The sequence below is a fragment of the Triturus cristatus genome, chromosome 7 (genome assembly GCF_964204655.1).
Source record: "Triturus cristatus chromosome 7, aTriCri1.1, whole genome shotgun sequence".
NCBI classification, from domain to species: domain Eukaryota; kingdom Metazoa; phylum Chordata; class Amphibia; order Caudata; family Salamandridae; genus Triturus; species Triturus cristatus.
The window spans coordinates 1,406,962,127-1,406,986,374 of NC_140590.1; positions in this window are offsets into that span (position 1 = coordinate 1,406,962,127).

Genomic DNA, 24,248 nt, shown 5'->3' on the forward strand with positions numbered 1-24,248 from the left:
GGGGCTTCAGCGCGATTTACTTAGTCACGCAAAGTCGCCTTGTGTTGCTTAGTAAATCTGGAGTAACGCAAGGCAGCGCAAGTTGCTGCCTTACACTTGTCCTAGGAAGGTGTTCCATGAGTGTAGCGTGGGTGTTCCCACGCATCTACCAGTGGTTTTTGATGCATTCTCAGATTACTAACAGTACTAAGTCTAAATGCTAGGCTACGCTTTCCCAGGTGTGGCATAATGAGGAGAAATGTCTTAATTTCTCCTAATTTATTTCCTGTTTCTATGTGTCCTGGATGTTGTAGCACACATAAAAAGAGGGAAAAGCCTCAAAGGATTGTTTTTGTATAGGAATGTATTCCTATTTATAGTGCTACAGGGCCTGACCTGGAACAGAAATCACTATGAATATGCAACCCATTAGAAAGTGAGTATTAATTGGGGTCCTTTTTTTTAAAGTGCCATCAATGCAGCAGATGCAATCACACTAGGGCCAAGGTTGTGAGGGGCCACAGCACCACCATTTTGTATGTTGTACTAGCAAAAACAGGCTGGGAGACATTTTCCTTGATTGCATTAGGGGCAAGGGCACACTTGTGCACCGGGAATTGGACCCAAGCAACATGGAGAGAGAGATGAAACTTTTTCATCTTTTTTTTATAGAAAGAACAAGGCAGCCGGCTTTGAGCCTCAGGCCCAGGAGTGAAGGCCCAATGGAGTTGGCAGAGAACACAGCCTGCTTCAAGATATCTTAGCTGGGTGTCAAAAAGATGATAGAAAGGAGTTGGTGCTAGATGGTGACCCCTCGTGTTTAGTAAAGAACAGAGGAGGCTTCCTGCTTCCTAAGGCAGTGACTATCATTATTGAAGCAGGAGCAGTGGCACTGGGCCCCAGGACTGTCACGGTGCTACTACAACACAATTATTAGTGTCTGCCTTTACAAATGAGCACAAAGGGTGGCTCATTTTCCTTGTTGGTGTTAGGGCAGAGGACACCCTTACTGCAAAGAGGGGGCAACATAATGGAGCTAATTTTCTACTGAAAGAGACAGAGGGGCAGATTTACAAGCCCCTTGCGACAATTTTGCTTCAATGTTGCGTCACTTTTGTGGTGCAGCACCAGCGTAAACAGCGTGCCACGTTGCAGTCCATTTACAATGTGACACATCTAGGGAGATGCATCATCTTGTAAAGCCCTGCGCACATTATACCTGCGTCAGGTATAATGTATGCAGGTTGGGTGTCCCCACGCAAAAAGCCATGTAGAACTGCCAGTGAAATTTACAACATTTCACTGCGTCACTGTACGCCTTCACTGCATCAAAATCCCTACGCCTGCTAAGACCAGGCGTAAGAATTGACACAGGGATTTTTAAATGTGACTCACCTATCTGTTGTGGTGCAGTGATGGAGTTGCGGCACTTTCATGAGCAACTCCAGCAATGCGTCACATTGGCGCCAGCAGATGCGAATTTCTGATGCATCGGTAAATCCTTGCGCGATGGAGCACTTCATTGTAAATACAGCGCATCCATGGTGGCGCAAGGACATTTAATGCTGGTCCAAGGAAACTGATGCATCTATGCAGATGCGTCAGTTCCTTGTAAATGAGATCCAGAGTTTTTTGAAAAATTGGATTGATGGACAGACTTGCGGGGAAAGAGTGAAAGGGGTAGAGAACATAGCCTACTTCTCAGGGCCGTATCTACCATTAAAGTAGCAGGTGCAGTTGCATTGGAACCCAGGATGCCAACACCCAACACATGGGACCTAGTGTTTTTTGGTCGTTATGTTTTTGTTTGATAAGTTTGCACTTTTATGAACCTCACATTTAGGGGCATATTTTTGACAGGAGTTGCATCACATTTACACCACGCAATGTGGTGCAAGTGCAACACAAATCCAAACTGCAGTAGCCGCCAGACGAGAGCCCTGGCACTTATGTTTTTTTACAAATTAAGAACTGGCTGGAGATGATCGGATGGTTTAGTGTGAAGGGTAGTGAAAACAAACCAGCACAATTGTACAAGGCAAGATGTTTGCCTTGTACAATTGTGCTGGGTTCTTTTAAAATACACTGAAATTGGGCATTAGCCTGCCTGTTACCAAAGTGTACACCAGCAATAATGCCTTTACAAGAATGTCTTATTCCTATTCATTTTCTTGACTGATGAGCTCAAATCCTCCACCTTCCCAAAGTCACACAGAAGTAATGAGTTCATTTTCTGTAATGTGACATGCCAATTAACAGTGAAGACAAAAGGTTTAATTGTCAGAACAGTGGCCCTGATAATAGGGGTAATCTGACCTGGGGATATCTTTTCTATTAGAATTTGAAATGTCTTTGCCTGGTTATAAATGGGCTGAAGCCTCATTGGCAGCTGGAGATTCGTAATTATTCAGACATCAGCCTATTCAGAGGGTGCAGTCATGGCCATGGTGCTTCAAGTGTTTATACATACACTTGAAGGTACATGTGTATTGTGTGAAGTGTATAAAAAAGTTGGATGAAATAAATATTGAAATATTAAAAACAGAAAGAAGAGTCCCATATGCAACACAGAGGTCAAAGCTAAATACCCCTCCCCACCTAGCTGGATCATTACGTACAAGGCCTTTAACAATCCGCACTTTGCCGTATTATGTATCTGATTGTTGGGATAATGAATGATATGTACTGCCTTTTTTTCTTTTGTTTATATTTTGGAAAAAGCAATAAAGATTGATCAAAAAGAGAAAAGAGCATCCTAGCCCTGAGCTTTGAAAACTTGTAATCACCTATGTAGTCACTTATTTAACAACTTGCCTTGTATACAGCTCTTATGCAGTTTTTAAATGCTATGAAATCAAAGATGTTACATTCACCAAATAAATTTATAGCTCTTACTTAACCGATCTTGGAAGAATAAAAGCTTTTTTTCCATGCCAGTATTTGAACCTGTGACCACAAAATCACTGGCAAGGGTAAGTAGTCAGCTTCATCTCATCGAGCCACTGTGCCTGCCATGGGCCCATTTTGTAAAATCTGCACAGACGTTCATACGATTTGTTAGGTATGGCTTTTCCGTTTTGGCTAGGGTATGCATCTATGCCAGGCAGAACCCACTGCTGTAGTTAGGGCAAGTAAGTTACACACCAAAGATAACCTGTTCTCACCGTCTGGTAGCTTGGTGCAGATCAGTCAGGCTTATCATCGGGGGCAATGTGTAAAGCGTGTGCGCGACACACTCACACAGAAACACAATAAACACACCACAAGAGACTCCATACAGAATTATGTAAAATATCAGTATCCATGGAGGGAATTCGGTGGGGCAGTGAGGCGGGGCGGGGTAGGGGCAGGGTGGGGAAATGTAAACACCGGAATATGGATGAACGGAGGTAAGTACACATTTAAATAAATAAAACGAATTTCGTTGCGCGTGCTGCATCGCATTTTGCGATGCAGCTCGCGCAAAGGAATTTGTTTTATTTATTTAAATGTGTACTTACCTCCGTTCATCCATATTCCGGTGTTTACATTTCCCCGCCCCGCCTCACTGCCCCACCGAACTCCCACCACGGACTGCTACTGTAAAATATATAGAATTATATTCATAAGCTCAGACCAAAACTAAATGAATCATAAATACTGTGGGGCTTATCTACAAGAAACTAACGCAGCGCGGTGCTGCATGTCATTTTGCTCTGCCACGCTGCGTTAGTTTCGAAGCTTAGGGATGCAACATATTTACAACAAAATGTTGCATTTCTGTGCTTCACCCTGTGCTGGCGCACAAACTGCTGCCATGTGCCAGCGCAGGCACCCTTGCACCCTTGCACCATGGTGCAAGGATGCCTACATGGGGAGATTGTTTTTGTGCGTGAAGGGGCACCTTCCTGCACAACAACAATACATTGAGGTGATTTCCTCTTCCAATGTGTGCTGTAGAATGCATCACGCATTGAAAGAGGAAAAAAACGAGGAGAAATAAAAACATTCCTCTTTGTTGCACCTCGCTACGCCACCCGTAAAGTGGCGTAGCATTCTGATGCATTTCCAGATTTTCAATTTCTCGTAAATCTGGAAATGCATCAGTGGACATGGGTGTTGCGTGGGAACACCCACAGCAACACCCATGTCACGCCCCTAACACGCAAAGTGTTGCGTGAACAGGGGCGATATTTACAAGCACAGTTTAAGTCACGCAGGGTGATTTTACCTGTGCTTGTAAATATCACTCAGCAGGCTGTGCCACCGGTGCATCACGCAACGTGATGCACCGGTGGCGCAAGGAGCTTGTAAATCTGCCCCTGTGCATATTATGCAAATTGTGAGATAGTACTCAATATCCTGACAATGCAAGAATCAAAACGACATACATTGTAATATAAGCAATGCAGCAGTTTGGTTAGAGGAAAAGCACCTGAATTACCATTTATCACCATTATCACCGTGAGCACATAGTGCACAGCACATCTGTTCTTCTATTAAACTGTATATGGTAACAGTCACAAAACGTAGGCACAGAACACCTGGGTGCATAGTATACATGTTACTGTAATCTGGTAGTGGTATATACAGATAGTTCTTGCTATCCGAAATAAACAGTTACAACCTCACCATAAAGGCCAATAAGGCACATCAATCACAGTAACTAAACATGGGGCACCGGAGCACCTGGGCTCCTATTTTGTTACATACGGAAATTAGGGCAAGTTCCTAAATTAAGCCCCCTATGAGTATTTGGGGCCACCGTCGATAATTCCCCCCATAAGGCTTATAACCCAGTTAGGGCCTCCCCAGGTACGTCTCCACAGGGTACGTACACACTGCAATCCTGTGGGGAGACCTCCCTCGGTCCCCAGCACTCAGGATGCTAGAGGTAGCTGCACACAAATCTGCGGTGCAGCTGCCTAAATACCGCACACCTCCTTTCAGCCCAGACTTCTTCGAGGTTGCTTCTGACCTGTGTGTTGGTCGTGAAAGGGGGCTCCTTGATCAGGGAACTCCTCTCACTGGGCAACGCATGCGGTCACACCTCACTGGGTTCCATGTCCTGAGGCAGTGCTGACATAGTATGGCCCTTTTGTTGCTTAGGCAACGCGATTGCATCAGGAGAGTGGCCTGCAGACTGCAGCACACGGCTGGTATGGCACCAGTGGGGAGGGGGCAGGTACACCAGTCCTGCTTTCGAATTTCCCAAAACAATGCTGGCACTACAGGTGGGCAGATGAAGCATTTATCCACAGCCAATGCTGGCCACAAGCAAAAGTGAAGTGCAAGTCATAAGCCAAATGAAGCACTGTTCATAAGCAAAAATGAAGCGCAAGTCATAAGCCAAATGAAGCACTGTTCATAAGCAAAAATGAAGCGCAAGTCACATGGCAAAGTCAGGAGCAGTACACAGAGCTCAACACATGCTGAGCTCCGGAACACTTGGGGGGCACACAGGGAGTGGGAGGCTGGAAGGCCAGCACATAAAGGTCCTTAGCAGAGTGGCAGTCCCTCGAGCAGCCCAACAGGCAGCAGGGAAGCACAACAAAGAAGGTAGTCCTTTTGGCAGTTCCTCCTGGCAGCATACCAGTCATCTGGCAATGTGCAGTTTATAGAGCCAGCAGTGTCTGGTTACAAATTCCACGCAGTTTCTAAAATAATGAGGTCAGAGCCCCCGTAGTTAAATGCCTTTGTTCAAGGGGTGACTTTAAAAGGAACCCTATCAGGTGCACAAAAATCCCTTTTAACCCAGCCATGGCTCCGGATGTTAGTAGGGGGTAAACCATTTCTTTGTGTGAGGACAGGATATAACATATACAAATGTAAAGTGAGAACGTCTCTCCCTCTCTCAGCCCAGGAAGACTATCAGTATGTAGATGTAACCCCTGTCAAACCCAGTCCTTCCTGTGTTGTAGCTGTCCAGGAAGTGAGCACCAAGAGTAGCTGTTACCCAGTGCTAGACAGGGATTGGAGACAGTCTGCAAAGCACAAAGAGTCATAAGCACAGAGAAATGCCTATTTTCTAACAGTGGCATTTCCAAAATAGTAATGTAAAATCCAACTGCATCAGTAAGCAGGATTTATCGGTAACATTCTGAACACACCAAACATGGCAACACCGTTCCTTTCAGATCAGGAATTGCCACTTAAGAATATATAAGGGCATTCCAAATGCTAGCCTATGAGAGGAGTAGGCCTCATATTAGTGAGACACAGTATAGGCTGTACTACCAGGACATAGAGCCCACCTTAGAGGTGACCTATGTGTAATAAAAGGGGAGTTTAAAGCTTGGCAGGCAGTTTTAAATGACAATTCAAAGTGGCAGCAAACTGTGCATGCAGGCCAAGCGGTGGCAGGTCTGAGACAGTTTTGAGAGGCTAATTCTTTGGGTGACACAAGTAGTGCTGCAGCCCCACTAATATCATTTAATTTACAGGGCCTGGGTATATGGGATACCACATTATAAGGGACTTACATGTAAATGAAATATAACAGGTGTAAACCAATCATACCATGTTTAGAGGAGAGAGCACATGCACTTTCTCACTGATTAGCGGTGGTAAAGTGCCCAGAGTCCTAAAGCCAACAAAAAGAAGGTCAGAAAAGTAGGCAGTGGATGGCAAAAGGTTTGGGGATAACCCTGCAGAAAAGGCCAGGCCCAACACAACTCAATTACGTACATATTAATGATGCCAATATCTCGGAAGATAATTATGCATTAATATATTTTTTAATGCTCTTGTCCTAATAAGGACAGCTGGGATTGTAATAATCAATCAACCCATATTTGTATATCACTGCGCTATCACCCCTAAGGGTCTCCTGGTGCTGAGGATGCCGTGTCTCCATCGAAAAGCCAGGCCTTGAGTTTCTTTCTTAAGTCCACCAAGGAGGGGGCTTTTACAGAGCTGGAGAGGCAGGTCATTCCAGATCTTGGCGGTATTGAAAGGGAAGGAGCGATCGAAGCTGCTGCTGTGATGAATGCGGGGGTGTGCGTGTGCAAGGGCTGGCGATGTGGAGTGAAGGGTGTTGAAAAATATATATATGTCCATATAAATTCATTACTCCAAAGATATCATGCTTAGATATATCACACTAACATGAGGCCTAGAGCTTCAAAGGGCTTCCTATATGACCTTGCCTGGACAAGCTTCAACAGCTATTCTGAACCACCTTAGAGGTCACTTTGCTTGTCCTGACTTCATGATCTTTTTTTATTTGGTTGTGCAATTTGCTTACACAGGGCCAAGCCAGCCTTTTCTGATCTGCCCATATCTAGCTGTTTGTAATTGGCATGGTGCAGATCTTGCACATCCCTGTTAGCCATATTTGGCTTGGTGCCTTATTCGAGTTCTTCTGACATGGCATCACTAAAATGTATATAGCACCCAGAAACCAATCACTCTTGGAAGAAGCAGTCTGAGAGGCCCTAAGGCAGGAGACCTGACTTCTTCCTTGCTGATTAGCAATGATGCATGCATTTGGTACCAATAAATACATTTTCTCTGTTTCTGAGCAACCTGCTGTGTCTAGTGAGCTTCATTCATTTGCTCCTGGGAGGGAGGCCAGTATTTACCCACCAAAGGGGAGGTAGAAATTCAGTTGATGGTTGATGTATGATGGTCCTTGGCCTTGTATGGCTCGGTATGTGTGTGTGAGGATCTTGAATTAGCATCTCTTCTGGATGAGGAGCCAGTAGAGGTTTCTGCGGTGATGTGTATCCCTTTGAAGAGGTGTAGGATGAGTCTGGCTGTGGTGTTCTGTATGGTCTGGAGTCTTTTAAGGACCTGGGTGGAAATTACGGCATAGAGAGCATTGCCGTAGTTGAGGCAGCTGGTTACAAAGGCCTGCGTGATGGTCTTTCCGGTGTTGATGGCGATTCATTTGATGGGTCTGCGAAGCATACGTAGGGCATGGAAGCAGGAGGCGACAACTGCATTGGCTTGTCATTTCATGATGAGTTGGCTGTCCAGGATGCTTCCTAGGTTGCACGCATGGTTTGTTGGTGTATGTGTAAGTCCAAGTTCTGCCGGCCACCAGCTGTGGACCAAATATGTAAGTGTTGTTCCTGAAAATCAGAACTTCAGTTTTTTCAGAGTTGAGTTTGAGGCAGTTGGCTCTCATACATTTTGTGACATAGGTCATGACAATGCAGAAGTTGGTTTTGCCATTGGAGGGGTCCTCGTTGAGTGAGAGAATTAGTTGAGTGTCGTTAGTGTAGGAGATTATGTTGAGCCTGTGGGATCCGATGATGTATGCAAGGGGAAGTCATGTAGATGTTGAACAAGGTGGGAGTGAGGGATGATCCTACGGGAATGCCACAGATGATGTTCTTGGGTGAGGAGGTGAAGAGAGGCAGTCGGATGCTTTGTATGCATCCTGAGAAGAAGGAAATGATCCATTTGAGGGCATTGTGCTGTATGTCCACATTGTGGAGTCTGTTGATGAGCATGTGGTGGGAGACTGTGTCAAACACCGCAGAGAGGTCGAGGAGGATCAAGGCCATGGTTTGTCCATAATCCAAGAGAGTTCTAGTGTCATCTGTGGTGGCGATCAGCACGGTCTTTGTGCTGTGTTTGGTGCAGAATCCTGATAGTGAGGCATCGATTATGTGGGAGTATGAGGGAGCTGTATCACCCAGTGCACTACATCTACTGCATCAAATTTATTAGTAATTAAACAACAGGTATATACAGTCCCAATAAAGGCACTTACACAAATATTGAGGAAAACACAGTGGTGATAATTAATAATCAGGACTGCTTTCCAGGCCATATTTTTTCACCCTCTATGGTACTTCAGACGGAAGTCTCCCATATGCTAATCAGCTTTGGTTATTCTCCTATAGGAACAATCCTCACCAAACTATCTGGCCCGGTTTCCTCCAGACAAGAAAACAAGCAACCTCAGATCAGTTCCGACCTGCTTAGAATTGCAATCCTATGACTTAGGATTTGTGTTCTGCATCACATCTGGGCATACCTGTCGCACTCAGAATGTCTATTGCTGCAAACAAAAAATGATAGAAGGAATGGTTAAAATATTCTCTGGCACTGTCAATCACTTCAGACCACATTATGCACTATGGTTTTTCACCCACCATGCCACTCTAGACAGAAACCTACTTTACATAAGTCAGCCTTGGCCCTGCTCACACTGGCACAGACTTTCTTGATTTGCCAGACTATGCCCAGTTCCTCTCTGAAGTGACCACGAGCTACCCCAGATCAATTTCAGTCTAGTTTATCGGTGAAGTATAGCTTGCGTCCTATTGTGCAGTAAGCACAGGATATTACCATTGGCATGCCTATCATTGTTAGAATGTCACACTGAGAAAAACACAAAGATGGTAGGTAGAATGCTTCCACAAAGTCTCAGCCACTGGCAATCACTCAGGCTGCATTTCAGTCTGTCGATCTTCACCCACTTTGCACCTTCAGACAGAGACCAGACATGCAAATCAGTATTGGTCCTGCTTCAATAGGAACAGTCCAGCCTGAGCTGCCAGGCTGGTCTGCGATTGCTTGTGCTCCCGCCTGGAGCTGACCTGGTTTGGCATTTCATCCTGGACTGTTCCAATTGGAGCTGGGCCAAGAGTGATTTTCTTATGACTATTCTCTGTCTAGAGTGACAGCATGTGTTGTGTTGCTTAGTAACGAGTTGCTCTGCATCCTCGTGGGCGCACTGAATGTTTGGGTTTGTATGGGGTTCTGGTTCCACTGCGTGGTAGTCCAGAACCGTTGTTGGAGTTGGAGAGGAACGTTGTACCTGATTGATGCTCCTCAATTAATAAAGGAATCTACAATTATATGCACGTCTCTTCACTTCAATTGGCGACTGAGGAGTTGAGGAGCATCGAACCCACGTTGGACCTTCCCTGGCCATGGGATTTATTCATTTTATGGAGAATTAACTTTTGTGTGGATCGAGCTGTGATGACACGCTAAAGCTCCGTGGGGGATTGAATCGAGTGAAGTGATACTTCGTTGGTTATCGTACCACGCATCAAGTTTGTAGCGATTATTGCATCGGAAAAAGGATTAAAAAATTACCGGCCGTGACTGCAGTTTTTCAAGTGCCCTGGATCGCGATCTGGAGTTTCGGCAAACGCAGCGTTCGAATTGGCATTCATCACGGCGTCCTCCTGCTGTTTGTGGAATCCCTGGGCCGTGCGTCAGACAAGTGAAGCAGCGCCTTCGCGCATGTCACGTACGGCGGAGTATCGTCATCACGCTGCATGACCTTTTCGTCATCACGCTGCGTGACCTTTTCGGCAGCCATCTTGTTGTGTTCGTTGCCTAGTTACATAGTGCCGAGGAGTGATCGAATCATCCTTCGTACTGAGCCATCGTAATTTTTTTTTTTCTTCTTCTTTCCTCACGTATTCACTGGCAGGAACAGCCATTCTGTGAGGTATTCTAACAACTCTTGAATACTGGAATTGTGAGTTGTTTTTTTTAAGGGAATTGGTTCACTGTATCTGCCTTGGAGTGTAACAGAATTGTTTTTCTAAGTCCTTCTAATTGATAAATAGCCGTCATGACCACAGAGGGATCTGCTTCAGCTCAGACAAACAATGCTAACTTTAGTGGTTCTTCGCCTCAGGCGTTCTGGGCAACTGGAAATGAGCCTTCCCTCAAGTGGTCTGAGTGGAAAGCGTATTTCGTAAACTACATTGAAGCTGTCGATGAAGCGAAAAAAATGGCAGCGGAACAGAAGAAGAGATTATTATTACATGCTCTGGGTGGTATGGGTCTTAAGACATTCCACCAATTGACTGGTAGCATTACTTCTGGAGATTTTAATGTTTTCGAAATCGCATTATTACAGCTAGATAACTATTTTAAACCAAAAGTATGTATTGGTGTTACTAGGTATTAATTCTTTCAGAGAAAAAAACAGTCAAAATCTGAAACTATTGATAACTATGTGTCAGATTTAAAAAGGCTGGCTCCTGATTGTAAATTGGGACTTTGCACGACGATCTAATTAGAGATCAGGTCGTTATGCATACTTCCAACCCTGCAATTCAGGATAGGTTATGGGTGAACGGCGATGCCCCACTCGATGATATATTGGCTATCGTGAGGAAGGCGGAGATTTCGGGCCGATGTGCTGTCGCCTTAAAGAATGATACCCAAAATGTTGCGTTAATTAGTAAACCAAGTTTCTCTAATGAGTTCAATAGAATTCCTCACAAGTTTAAAGATAGACCTCCATTTAAGGAGCGTGCTAAATGCTATAGGTGTGGAAGTTTAGACCACCTGGCTCATAGTAAGAATTGTCCTGCTATGAAGCAGAAATGTACTAGTTGTGGGTGGTTGGCCATTTTGCAAAAGTATGTAAAAGGAGAAATTGCAAAGTTAAATGCGTCACAGATTCGAACAGTGAGTGGGTGGATGACTCAAATCCTGACGCTGGAGATATGATTTTGAACCAAGAGTTGTCTGACAATTTTAGAAGTAACTTGATGCTAAATATCAACGACATTGTATGTACCAACAAACCAATTTGCAATATGTTGATTGGGGGTGTGAATATTGATATTATAGCTGACTCGGGGTCACCTTACACCATAATTGAGGAAAAGTTGTGGAAGAGTATATTTATTGGTAAGGTTGGTGAACAACTGTTCGAACCTGATATCCACCCTGAAGGGCATGGGGGTGAGAAAATTGACCTGGTTGGTTTGTTTTTGAGTTTAAAAACATATGTTGTCATGCTAAATTGTACGTGGCTAAGAATGGACCTCCTGTTTTGGGATGGTTAGATCAGAAACTTTTGCATATTATTCTCGATCCTAACAGCAAGGAACAAGTCTTGATTCTTGATGAGGGTTCTTCGTTGGGGGAGAGAATGATTAAACAATTTCCATCTGTTTTTAGTGGGAAACTGGGAAATTTACAGAGTTTTGAACATCTTATTTGCCTTAAAGAAAACGCTGTTCCAAAGGTGCACCGTTGTCGAAATGTTCCTATACTGGTTAAAGAGGAGGTAGCGAAGGAGTTGGAGAAATTAGTGGCAGTGAAGGTGATAGAACCAATAGAGGCATCAGAGTGGATTTCTCCAGTTGTGATTGTTAAACGTTCCAATGGAAAAATTCGACTCTGTGTTGACCTTCGCCATCTCAACAACAATATTGTTATTGATAGGTTCCCATTACCAAAGATTAATGAGATGGTAAGTTGCCTTAAGGGTGCGAAGTGGTTTTCCACGGTTGACCTATCTTCGGCTTATCACCAAATTTCCTTGTCTCATGATTCCAAACACCTCACGTCATTCATAACCCCTTTTGGTTGTTTTCAATTTACCCACATGCCCTTTGGCCTTGCGTCAGTGGGTGCGGTATTCCAACGACTGATGTTCCATTTATTTAAAAAGGAGGCGGGTGACCTTTTTCCAGGATGACATCCTAATTTATGGGGGGACCAAGGAAGAACATGATGCTAGGCTTAGTAAGGTTTTGAAAATCCTGGAGGGTAAGGGCCTTACTATTGAGTTCGCTAAGTGTAAATTCGCTTGTGAAAGTGTGACTTATTTGGGACATGTTATTGATTGTAATGGTGTTAGACCTAGGGCGTCTTTAGTGTCAGCTATTGAAGAGGCACCAACTCCTTGCAGTAAGGATGATGTTAAATCTTTTTTAGGAATGGCTGAGCTTTATGCTAAATACATTCCTAATTTCGCTGACAAGTGTTTCAATATTCGGCAACTTCTGAAGAAAAATGTGAATTTCGCTTGGTCTACTGAATGTGATAGGGATTTTAAGATTATCAAGACTGCAATTGCAAAGGCGGCATGCCTCAGTAGCTTTGATCCTTCTGCAGAAAGTTTTGTAACTACTGATGCAAGTAATAAAGGATTAGGGGCAGTTCTATCTCAGTACGCAGGTAATGGCAAGGAAAACATCATCACATTTGCGTCTAGGTCTCTTTCCCCATGTGAGGAGAAGTACCCAATAATTGAAAGGGAGGCATTGGCATGTGCGTGGGGTCTTGAACATTTTAAATCATTCATTTGGGGAAAGGTATGCACTTTAAGGTCTGACCACAAGCCTTTGGTAAAAATTTTGTCCTCGGAAGGGTCATCTAATGTCTCGTCTAGATTGTCTAGAATTTCAATGCGAATGCAAAATTTTACGTATAGAATGGTTTATACCCCTGGCAGAGATAATCTGGTTGCTGATTTTTTGTCTAGAATGCCAGTCATACTGGAAAAATGTGAAGATGAGGAATGGAATGATTTTCAAGTTGCGTTGATTCACAGTCAGGGTCGCTCTGCCATCAACAGAGATGAATGGGAATCTGAGTTCCGTGGTGATGAGACATTATCTAAAGTTGTGTCTTTTACTTGGTTGGCCTCGTAAGGATAAGATACCCGACATGGTGAAGCCTTTTTGGGAAGTCAGATCAGAACTCTCCTTTTGTGATGGGTTCTTGTTAAGAGGCGAAAGGGTTATTCCTCCTGTGAGTTTGCGTTCTTCTATTGTGGAATTGTGTCATGAAGGTCATTCGGGTATTACCAGAACCAAGGCTGTGATTAAAAAATTGTTCTGGTGGCCTGGTTTGGATATTGAGACGGAAAGAGTGGTTAGAAATTGTACTACATGTGGTAATTCGGACAAGTCTTTAAAGACCCTTAGACCTCCTATGTCTTATTTTATCATGGCAAAGGAACCGTGGGATACGGTCGCTATTGATATTTTGGGACCCGTTAAAGATCAGGGTGGTGAGTCTCAAAAGTATATTTTTGTGCTTATGGATCTTTTTTCACGCTGGCCAGTTGTAAAGATTGTGGATAAGGCTGATACTGCAGCAGTTCTTGAATTTTTGGATGAGGTTTTTTCTTCAGAGGGTATTCCGGCGTCTTTAATTAGCGACAATGGAGTACAATTTGTGTCGAAAAAGGCTAAGGAGTACTTTGAAAAACTGGGTGTGAATCATCGGACTACTTCTTTGTATAATCCTAGCGGGAACAGCATGGTGGAAAGATTTAACTGTGTGTTAAAGGGGATAATTCAAATTGCTTCTAGTAAGGCACAAGATTGGATTGCGCAGGTGGGTAAGACTGTCTGGGCTTACAGAGTGACTGCTACTGAATCCACAGGGTTACCCCCATTTATTATTATGCGTGGGCGTAAACCCCGCTCTAAGTTTAACCCTAACTGGTTATTTTCTTCGGGTCCAGTCACTTGGTCGAAAGATGAGGTGTGGAATAGGATGCAGCGTGTTCATAAAAAAAACAGTGAATACTACAATGTTAAACACTCCACCAAACCGGTGGTGATTGAAGTGGGTGACTGGGTTAGAGTTAAAAAACCTGGATTTGTGTGCAAGGGTGAAAGCGCCTTCTTTGATGCTGAGGAAGTGGTAGAGGTGCTTCACAATGCCGTGAGACTTAGAAATGGTGAGGTTTGGAATTTAAAAAGGGTCGCCATGGACCACCTTGGTCAGTCTAGTAGACTCAGTGAGGGTCCTTACAATTCGGATTGGTTGGAAGATGATTTTAATAACGTAACAGTTCCTGCCTCTGTTTTGGCTGAGGGCTGTAATGTTCGTCTTCCTGTTGTGGTTCAGGAGGGGGATGAGGTGGTCTCGGAGGTGCCAAAGTTGGCTGGTCTTAACTCTGGTGAGAATATTCCAACTTTTAGTGAGAACATTCCGTCTGCAGGTCCTCCTGTTGTTAATCAAAGGGCTCCACGTTCAAAGAAGGCTCCTGTGTGGCTTAGGGATTATGGGGTTAACAATGAGTGTGGTTGAGTGTGGTAATAATTGTGTGTTTCATATTCTTGTATTCTTAGGTTCTTACTTTTGTTCTTTACCCTTATTTTTCTTGTTCTTACTTTTACTTTTGTTATTCCCTTGTATATATATATTATTTAATTGTGTTTATATAAGGAGGGGGAAGTGTTGTTTTGATTAGTAACAAGATGCTTTGCATCCTCGTGGGCTCACTGAATGTTTGGGTTTGTATGGGGTTCTGGTTCCACTGCGTGGTAGTCCAGAACCGTTGTTGGAGTTGGAGAGGAACGTTGTACCTGATTGATGCTCCTCAATTAATAAAGGAATCTACAATTATATGCACGTCTCTTCACTTCAGCATGGTTGACAAATAATAGACTGAAATGCAGGCCAATCAATTGCCATTGGTTGAGATTAATTCAAACATTTCTTTCATCACTTTATGGTTTGTTACTGTACATGCCCCAAGTGTAACGGGTATGCCCAGATGTGTAATGCCGTTATCAGAAATGGCCCGTGACAGAGATTAATTCATTCAGTCTTCACATTTTTTTGCACTATATGCCTTTCATGTAATGGGAATGCCCAAACGTGGATTCCATGCTCACTGTGCCTCAGGAGTTAAGTCACCCCTCATTGTGAGGCCTCATGTAGGCTGAAACTTGTATGGGGTTGCTTTTGTTCCTATGTAAAGGATCTGGTCGGGCAGTTTTTGCTGGATTATTCCTGTTGGAGCAGAGCCATGAAAGATGAACATATGGCTGGTCTCTGGCTAGAGTGACATAGTGAGCAAAATGCAATGGCTGGAAATCTCCACTTGCTAAGATTAATTCAAGCACTACTTCTATCACATTATTGCAGCGTCATCATATCTCACCTCAGTTCTGTTATAAATAAAAAGTCTATGGACTGTACAGATTAGGAGAACCTACATGGATAGCACCATTTGTTGATGCTCAATCCCCCTTGGCACATATTCTCAAGCATTAAGAAGAGGTGTATTCTCCCACCAGAAGAAATGGATATGTGAAGGATACCATGCGCTTGAAAGATCTATTACTTGCTGGCTCACCAAGGATATTGTCAACAACCTGGGAGGCCTTCACACACAGTAATCAACATCAAGAAAACATACTGCTTGCCATGTAGGCTGAAACAAAGCTGCTTTGCGCCTTATAATTATTCTTCAGTTGTCACCAATCTGGAGCAACTGTGAATTCCTATACAACGATAATAGGTTCAAAGACACTTTGAGTCACCTCGAAGTGGAGACCCAGAGTAAATAATAAACTGCTTCAAAAAAATCTTGCAATACCCTCTTGAATTTGTGAAACAATCCCCTCTCTCTGTATCATAAAGGGTCTAGTATATCTCAAAAGAAAGTTGAAAGGAGTTTTCCACCTACTTGATTGATAGGATAGAAAAATAGATCTCCTGCTGGCTCTCCCAAAAAATCCCAGAACAAGGGTGGCAAAAATGTAAGGTCATTTGGCTGCCATCAGAGAATTCTCCAGCAAGAATTGCATAATCCCATTGTCAGGACTAAGCCTTCCTCTAATTTCTGAGCACCCATCCACATCGCACTTCATAAATACATCAGCACCTGTGTTATACACTTCCAGCCAAGGTCTGGTACATTTTTCCATGCCTTAAGTCTAGGCCCAGCTGCCTAAAATATGCCTGGTCTTTAATTCACTAAACCACTGAACGGCCAGCATCCCAGGACTCCATCCCCCAGAAGCCTCCCTGCCAGGCGCTTGCCTTTGCTGTCATCAGGCAGCGCCTGGCTACTACATCAGTCTCGCTGGTGCCCCGCAGACGCGACTGCCGGTGGGAGCCCGCTTTTGCAGGAGTCAGCCAGCCTGAAGCACCCAAGAACTCGCCGTGAGGGGAACGGCCTAGGGAGAGTGAGCAGGGCTCATTCAGCCACAGTTTTTACCGGCGCCGCCGTGAGGGGAACGGCCAGCATCCCAGGACTCCATCCCCCAGAAGCCTCCCTGCCAGGCGCTTGCCTCTGCTGTCATCAGGCAGCGCCTGGCTACTACATCAGTCTCGCTGGTGCCCCGCAGACGCGACTGCCGGTGGGAGCCCGCTTTTGCAGGAGTCAGCCAGCCTGAAGCACCCAAGAACTCGCCGTGAGGGGAACGGCCTAGGGAGAGTGAGCAGGGCTAATTTAGCCACAGTTTTTACCGGCCCCACCGTGAGGGGAACGGCCAGCATCCCAGGACTCCATCCCCCAGAAGCCTCCCTGCCAGGCGCTTGCCTCTGCTGTCATCAGGCAGCGCCTGGCTACTACATCAGTCTCGCTGGTGCCCCGCAGCGCGGGACGCGACTGCCGGTGGGAGCCCGCTTTTGCAGGAGTCAGCCAGCCTGAAGCACCCAAGAACTCGCCGTGAGGGGAACGGCCTAGGGAGAGTGAGCAGGGCTAATTCAGCCACAGTTTTTACCGGCGCCGCCGTGAGGGGAACGGCCAGCATCCCAGGACTCCATCCCCCAGAAGCCTCCCTGCCAGGCGCTTGCCTTTGCTGTCATCAGGCAGCGCCTGGCTACTACATCAGTCTCGCTGGTGCCCCGCAGCGCGGGACACGCGCGGGCGTGCCCGGGCGTTGCCGGCGAAGCCCGGGCCAAGGGCGGGCCCGTCCGCGCCCGTCAGCGACCGAAGGAGGCCGGGCTGGGCCAATCCCCCAACGTTACACAATGGGTAAGCGTAAACAAGCTGCATCCTTAGAAGGGAGTGGGAAGAAAGCGAAGGTGCCTCGCAAATCTGAATCTATTATCTCATATTTGTCGTCCGCTGTTGGGTGCTCTCAAAGGAAATTGCTAATGCAGAACTTGAACTTGGACTGGTACCTCCTATTGTGCCCTGCGATCCTAGTGAGGGAGTGGTTACATCAAATATCCCCCTGGACCCCGTAGTGATAATTTCCAATCCGCCGCTTTTAAATGAGCTTGTTTCTTCTACCCAGGGCGTGGTAGATCAATCGGAGTCACAGGCTCGTGCCAACGCGGGTGTTGCGACAAACTGTAAGAGGAAGTGCTCGAAACGGTCCAAACCTAAACTGGTAAAACCAGCATCGAACTCGGAGGAGCATTTGGGGACCCCTATGGCAGACATCCTAGAAAATCTAATCGCATCACGGGTGGAACCTCTACTGGTCGGAATTGCGAAAGACATTGTGGAGACTCTTAATGCATGTGTAGCAGACTTGCTTAAAAAATGTTCTAGCTTGGTAGCCTCCATTAAGGAGCTTCATCAACAGCAGCAGGTGGGAGATAGGGTGGGATCAGACCACCTACATAGGCTAGAAAGAGGTAATGGTGTTTCTTCTGGACCATTGATTCAAGCAGACTCCCCCAGGGAAGGCACCCCCCCTTGTAGGGAGTCGTCATTGGTCCCCCCCACCAACCGTACAATCGCTACAAACCACCCATACAGATAGCCATAGGGCGGGTGTGGCCAGTAATGATGATTCCCAGCCCGCAGTGAGGAGCCTGAATCAGGATAGAGGCAGCCAGGTTATACTTGATCTTCCCCTGGAATCTGTTCCCCTGGTTGCCGTCTTTGTAGGGGTCCCCCCGCTTCAAGTGGGCATATTGGAATCTACGCATGACCTACTGAGGCTTACCAGATCATGGTGCTCAAGGCACAGTTGTGGAGGTCGGGACATATCTTCAAACATCATTATGGCCAGAAGGGCGGGGTGGGTGGGACGACGCCCAAAGCGACTGGTGGGTGATTGTGTAATTATTAACTTTAATAGATCAAACATTGCTGACAGTCTGTTCTGGGATGGCTCTGGGATTAGACAGGGGGAAATGAGAGCAGTCCCCCTTGGGTTTTTCTATCAACCTACCCCTCAACCCCCTTATGGGTTGCACAACCATCAGGTTTTAGCCCGCAACTTAAATTATATCCCGCCCCCACCCCATAAGCCCCACCCTCTACCAAGACTACCTTATTCGGGAGGGGTCCAAAATCTTGGAGCCCCGCAAATGCCTGTGGGTTCCCATGCTTCTCAGAATGTCTTGCAATCACATCCCTCGATTCTGACCTTGAACAATTATTATTCCCCACTGTCAGATTTGGCAGATAACGATTGACTGCCTGATTCGGCTCAGTCACCTGACCCCTGTTTTGTTTATTCTGCGGGTGGGGCTAGCTGCAAATTACTTAGCTGGAACGTGGCTGGGATAAGCTCTAAAAGAGCGGATCCATCCTGGTTGGACTCCATAGGCAAATATGACATTATTGCTATACAGGAAACGTGGGACCCCTCTATTAACTTCTGTCTGGATGGATACTCTAGCTTTGTCATCCCGGCTGTTACGGGGGGGGTGGTCGCCCCAAAGGGGGTTTACTGCTTCTTTCTTCACTACACCTGTTGGGTACTTTTACCCGGCTGACTACGGAGTCTAACAACTTCCTGTGTGTCGAATGGCTGGTCTCCCACACTTTGAAATTTTTATTAATTAACTTTTATAATGCAAGAGAAGGCGCTGATCTCACACAACATGTGGCCGCCTTGCAATCTTTTATGTTGGAATACAGTCAGAAACAAAACACTGGTTTCGAGTTCGTCCTTATGGGCGATTTTAATATTCACCCTTGTATGGACGAGGGTTACTTAAAGTGCCTTGATGTGTATGAGGGGCTGGTTGGCGCCGTAGCTCCTCATTTTGAGCATACTAAGCAGGGGGAGGCCCTTGAGGTTCTCCTCGCCACCACCAATATCTTTGAGTCCAATCTTATAGAGGTTGGAGGCAGACCCTCTACCTTTAAAGGCTCTTCCCGGGGTTCAGTAATTGATTATTTTTTTTTTATCCTCCGGTATTTTGGCTAGGGTCCTTGCCCACACAGTCATCTCATCTATACACAGCGATCATAATCCGGTATTTTTGGAGATGGCTCTACCGAAGAGTTTGGGCACAGCGCATTATGCCGGTCCTAGAGATCTCCCCTTGACTGTGAAAGACCAGGGACGCAGGGTAAAATGGGCCAAGGTGGTCCCTACTTCTTTTTTAGAGGAGCTCTGTGCTAAGATGGCTGGGCCCTGGGCCACTTGCTTGAACAAATACTCGTCCCCAGAGGAGGTGGTCGGGGCCTTTGAGGCCATTTGCGCGCAGATCTCCAGGGATCTGACTACTACCAACTCTCGCCGAAATAGTAGTAACCCCCCAGATGGTTTGACGGGGGTTGTTCTAGAGCCCATAGGACCCTGTATGACGCGTTAAAAAAGAGCCCTAGGGATCAGGGGGAAATCTCACACGCGAGAAGGGCCTATAAAGCGGCCATTGCCAAGAGGAAAAAGGCAATAAAATCTGAAGCTTGGAACAACCTTCTATCTATTGATGTCCTTCGGGACAGCGGCAAGTTTTGGGCCACAATAAATAACCCTTTCTTTTCGGATGCTGAGGGTACCACCCAGGACTGTGTAATTCAGGATGAGCTTTGGTATGACCACTTTAGCAAAATTTATGGGGCATGTGGTTCTAGCTCTATTAGTGGTCCTTTTCCCTTAGTTTTTTGCCCCTTGCCTTCTTCATTTTTTGAGCTGGGGGATGTGGAAAAGGCGATTAAGGATTCTGCCAGTAATAAGGCACCTGGTCCTGACGGTGTTCCAGCAGACCTTTTTGCCTATTCTCCGAGTATTTGGGCAAGGATTCTAGTCAATGTTTTTAATGCTATTTCAAGCCATAGGTTTCCAGCCTCATGGGCTACTGCACTAATTATACCCATTTTTAAAAAGGGCCAACGCGATGATCCCGCCTGCTACAGACCTATCTCCCTGCTAGACTCTGCAGTTAAGATATTGGGCAGGGTCTTACTTGGTAAACTCAGGGGTGCTCTAGATAGTCGGGGCATTTTGTCTAACCTGCAATATGGTTTTAGAGCAAAAAGGGGGACTCTGGATCAGTGTCTAAATCTTCAGCTTTTAATTAGTAAAAATACGGTGGCGAAGGATGGGTCCCTGTTTATGGCTTTCATGGACCTGTCCTCCGCCTTCGATTTAGTCAACCGATCAAAACTCTGGTGTATCATGATGGATTTGGGTATTGATCCGCCTTTAGTAAGTTTTCTCGCAGCCTTGCACCAGGATCTATCCGCATCTGTGAGGGTCACACAGGATGGGAAATGCACGAAGCACTTTAAGTCAGAGAGAGGGGTGAGGCAGGGGTGTATCCTTGCCCCCTTCCTCTTTACTATCTATATTAACGGTCTGGAGGGGTCTCTGGGGGTTCCGAGAGCAGATGCGCCGCGTGTAGGGGAACTGGTTGTTCCGGTTCTTCTTTACGCGGATGACGCAGTTTTGTTGGCTCGCACTGCGGTGGGGCTCCAGAGACTGCTGGATGCCTTTGGCGCCTTCATGGCTGCTCTGGATCTTAGAGTGAACATTAAAAAATCCCATTTTATGGTTGCGGGGAAACAGTGCAAAAAGGCCAAGTCTAGACCCCTGTTTTGCAACGGGGAAGAGATTTCTAGGGTTAAGGCTTTCTGCTATTTGGGTGTTCTTTTTGATGAAAATGGCTCTTGGGGCCCGCAAATTAAATTGAAACGTAACTCTGTAGCCAGGTCTACCTCAGCTGTGATGAGTTTTGCCAAGAAGCTGGGGGCAAGGCCTATGGAGGCCCTGCTGAAAGTCTATACTGCAAAAAGCCTGGCTATCGCCACTTACGGCGCGGCTCTGTGGGGCTATGTTACGCAGGATTTGATTCAAGTCGCAGAAAACAGATTCCTGCGTTCATTGCTTTCAGTTCCCCAATCAACCCCTGTTTTTTCCATTCATGCGGAGGTTGGGTTGGGCTATGTCTCTGATAAATTGAAGCTGGCCCCATTGTTATTCTGGGTGAAAACTTGGTTAAACCAGGAAATTTCTCTTAACCATCAGATTCTGAAGGACGTTTTAGCCTTAGACCATGCTAACAGAATCCCCTGGTTAGAATATATCAGAGTGGCGTTCTCTAGCTTGGGGCGTCCTGAGCTTTTTTCATCCCCCTCACTTATAGTTAAAGCTGATATTGCCTGGACCAGGCAGTTTTTTCTAGATAGGCTCACTATGGACCGCGAGGAGAGGGAAATTCGAAAACCAAGTGTGAGAGCGCATTTTCTGCTTCTCTCGTCTCCCTCGCTGGAACCCTATCTAAATATTGTTTCAAACCCGTTCCATAGATTTTTATTACTCCGTTTTAGATTTAACATGATCCACTATTCACTTGGCTCTTATTTGTCGTGGGCTAAGCCCGAATGTAGCACACCTTGCCATTGTGATGACTTCTCATGCCAGGACACATTGCACTTTATTATGTTTTGCGAGTTTTATTCTGCAAGCCGCAAAAAATATTTACTTCCTATTTTAAAGGAAGCCGGCTTCTTACAAGTCAGACCTGCTCTGTTGTTTCTTCAACAGCTGAGCAGTACTCGCATTATCTTTAGTGTGGCAAATTTCCTGGTGGCTGCTATGCGCTGCAAGGCGAAAAAACCCTTTTAGCTTGTGCAATATATGAGTGATTTTTAATGAAATCTTTTTATTATGTTTGTATGTTGTTTTTACTATATGGATTTATTGTAACCTTATTGTGTATTGGATATGTTATGGTACATGCCTTTTTTATGATCTTCTGTGCTTTTATGATTTTTATTAATCGAATAAAGTGTTTTTTGACTGACTGAATTCACTAAACCCAATAAATGGGGCCCTGCCCATTCAATCTCATTAATTTTCACCCAGGGTTTTAAATCCTACTTCCTTGTAAAATTGATAGAGATCTTCGAGGAGACATGACTGAGATTCAGCTTAGGAAATTGATCATTAGCTGCCTTCTTCATGGTGAATCACGCCACCCTGCTAAACCACATCAAAGAAAGATTGGTTGGATGTGAATGAGCTAGACCTCAGATGGCTTTCATAATGCTTTGGAAAAGGACTGTTTATACTTACATATGGCCAAGTTTCTCTTCAACCCATGGAAGGAACCACAGCAGATTTCTTAGAGTTTTATTCTCTCTTCTTTCTTCTACTAGTAATTTCTGCCATCCAGTATCAGCCACTCTAATATCTCCGAACACTCATATACAAATGGCATTTAGCGCTATCTGAAAACGTAATTATATGTTGAATTCAAGGCACACGTTCTGGCTGGTGAACGGTGATCAGTGCAAAGGAGATTGTGGAAGTTACAGTCCTGCCCTCCTGGGGGCATATTATCAATAGACGGTGATAAATATCGCAAAGCGCGCTTAGCGCTTTTTTATTTATCGCCGTCTATCACTGGAATTTATCGCCCGGTTAGTGCGTTATTAACAATGCGTATCACAGAGGCGATATAATTCCAGCGATAGCGGGGATATCGCCGTTTTCCATGGAACAACGCTGGTTTTCCAGCGATGTTCCGTGGAAAACAGCGATATGGTTGATGATAGGGCCCTGTGGTCTTAGCCCCACAGTCCATCTCCTATGTTAGGTATGCCTTAGTCAGAAATTTAACAGATGTTAAATTCCTGCGTTAAGGCCGAGTTAGCGTGAAAAAGATTAGCGCTACACCGGACGGGCCTCGTTGTAAATATCGCGAAGCCCCGTTAGTGATATTTTACACTGAAGTTTTACGAGGCACGCCTACCTTGCATCTCATTAGAGATGCGAGGCGAGGCGGAAAGAAACCGGGCGCTAAGGCAAGGAAACACGCGCTAGTGTGTCCTTGTTAATAAAGCAATAAAATTATCGCCGCTTTTCGCCCGAAAACGGATGCTAAAGCGGCGATAATGTTATCGCCAGCCCTTTATAATATGCCTCCACATCCTTAATCGCTAGCTTCCTCCAACCAACATAGCAAATTTTTTACCTTGTTCGTCAGCGTCACCTGTAACAATTCTGGCACTTTTCTGTCTTGTGAGTGTGAATGTAATGCCCGGGTACTCACTGGTAATCTTCATTCAGACCCTCCAGGATTTCGCAATTCGCAAATAAATTGCGAAATCAGCAATTTTGTAAAAATGCCGCAATTTTTACAAAATTGCCCACGAAATCCAGACATCCAGACCCCCCTTCTATTGGCCCAGTGGCTCTCTCCCTTTTTGGGGCCTGCCACACACTGGTCACACGGCGGGCCCCTCCAGACATATATTTTTTTTATTTGTTTGTTGGGCCCGCCGCGTCCCCAGTGTGCAGCGGGCCCTGGGGGCATTGCTTTTTTGGGGCCCGCTGCGTACGGGGCATGCGGCGGGCCTCTCCTGGCATATTTTTTTTTTTACTTGTTTGTTGGACCCGCCATGTGCCCAGTGTGCGCCAGGCCCCGGGGGCATTGCTTTTTTGAGGCCCGACACAGATGGGGCACACGGCGGGCCCCTCAGGGCATATATCTATATTTTTAAATGTTTGTTGGGCCCGCCGTGTGACCAGTGTGCTGTGGGCCCCGGGGGCATTGCTTTTTTGGGGCCCACCACACACGGGGCACGCTGCGGGCCCCTCCGGGCATATTTTTTAAAATAAATTGATTGTTGGGCCCACTGCGAGCCCCAGTGTGCGGAGGGCATTGCTTTTATGGGG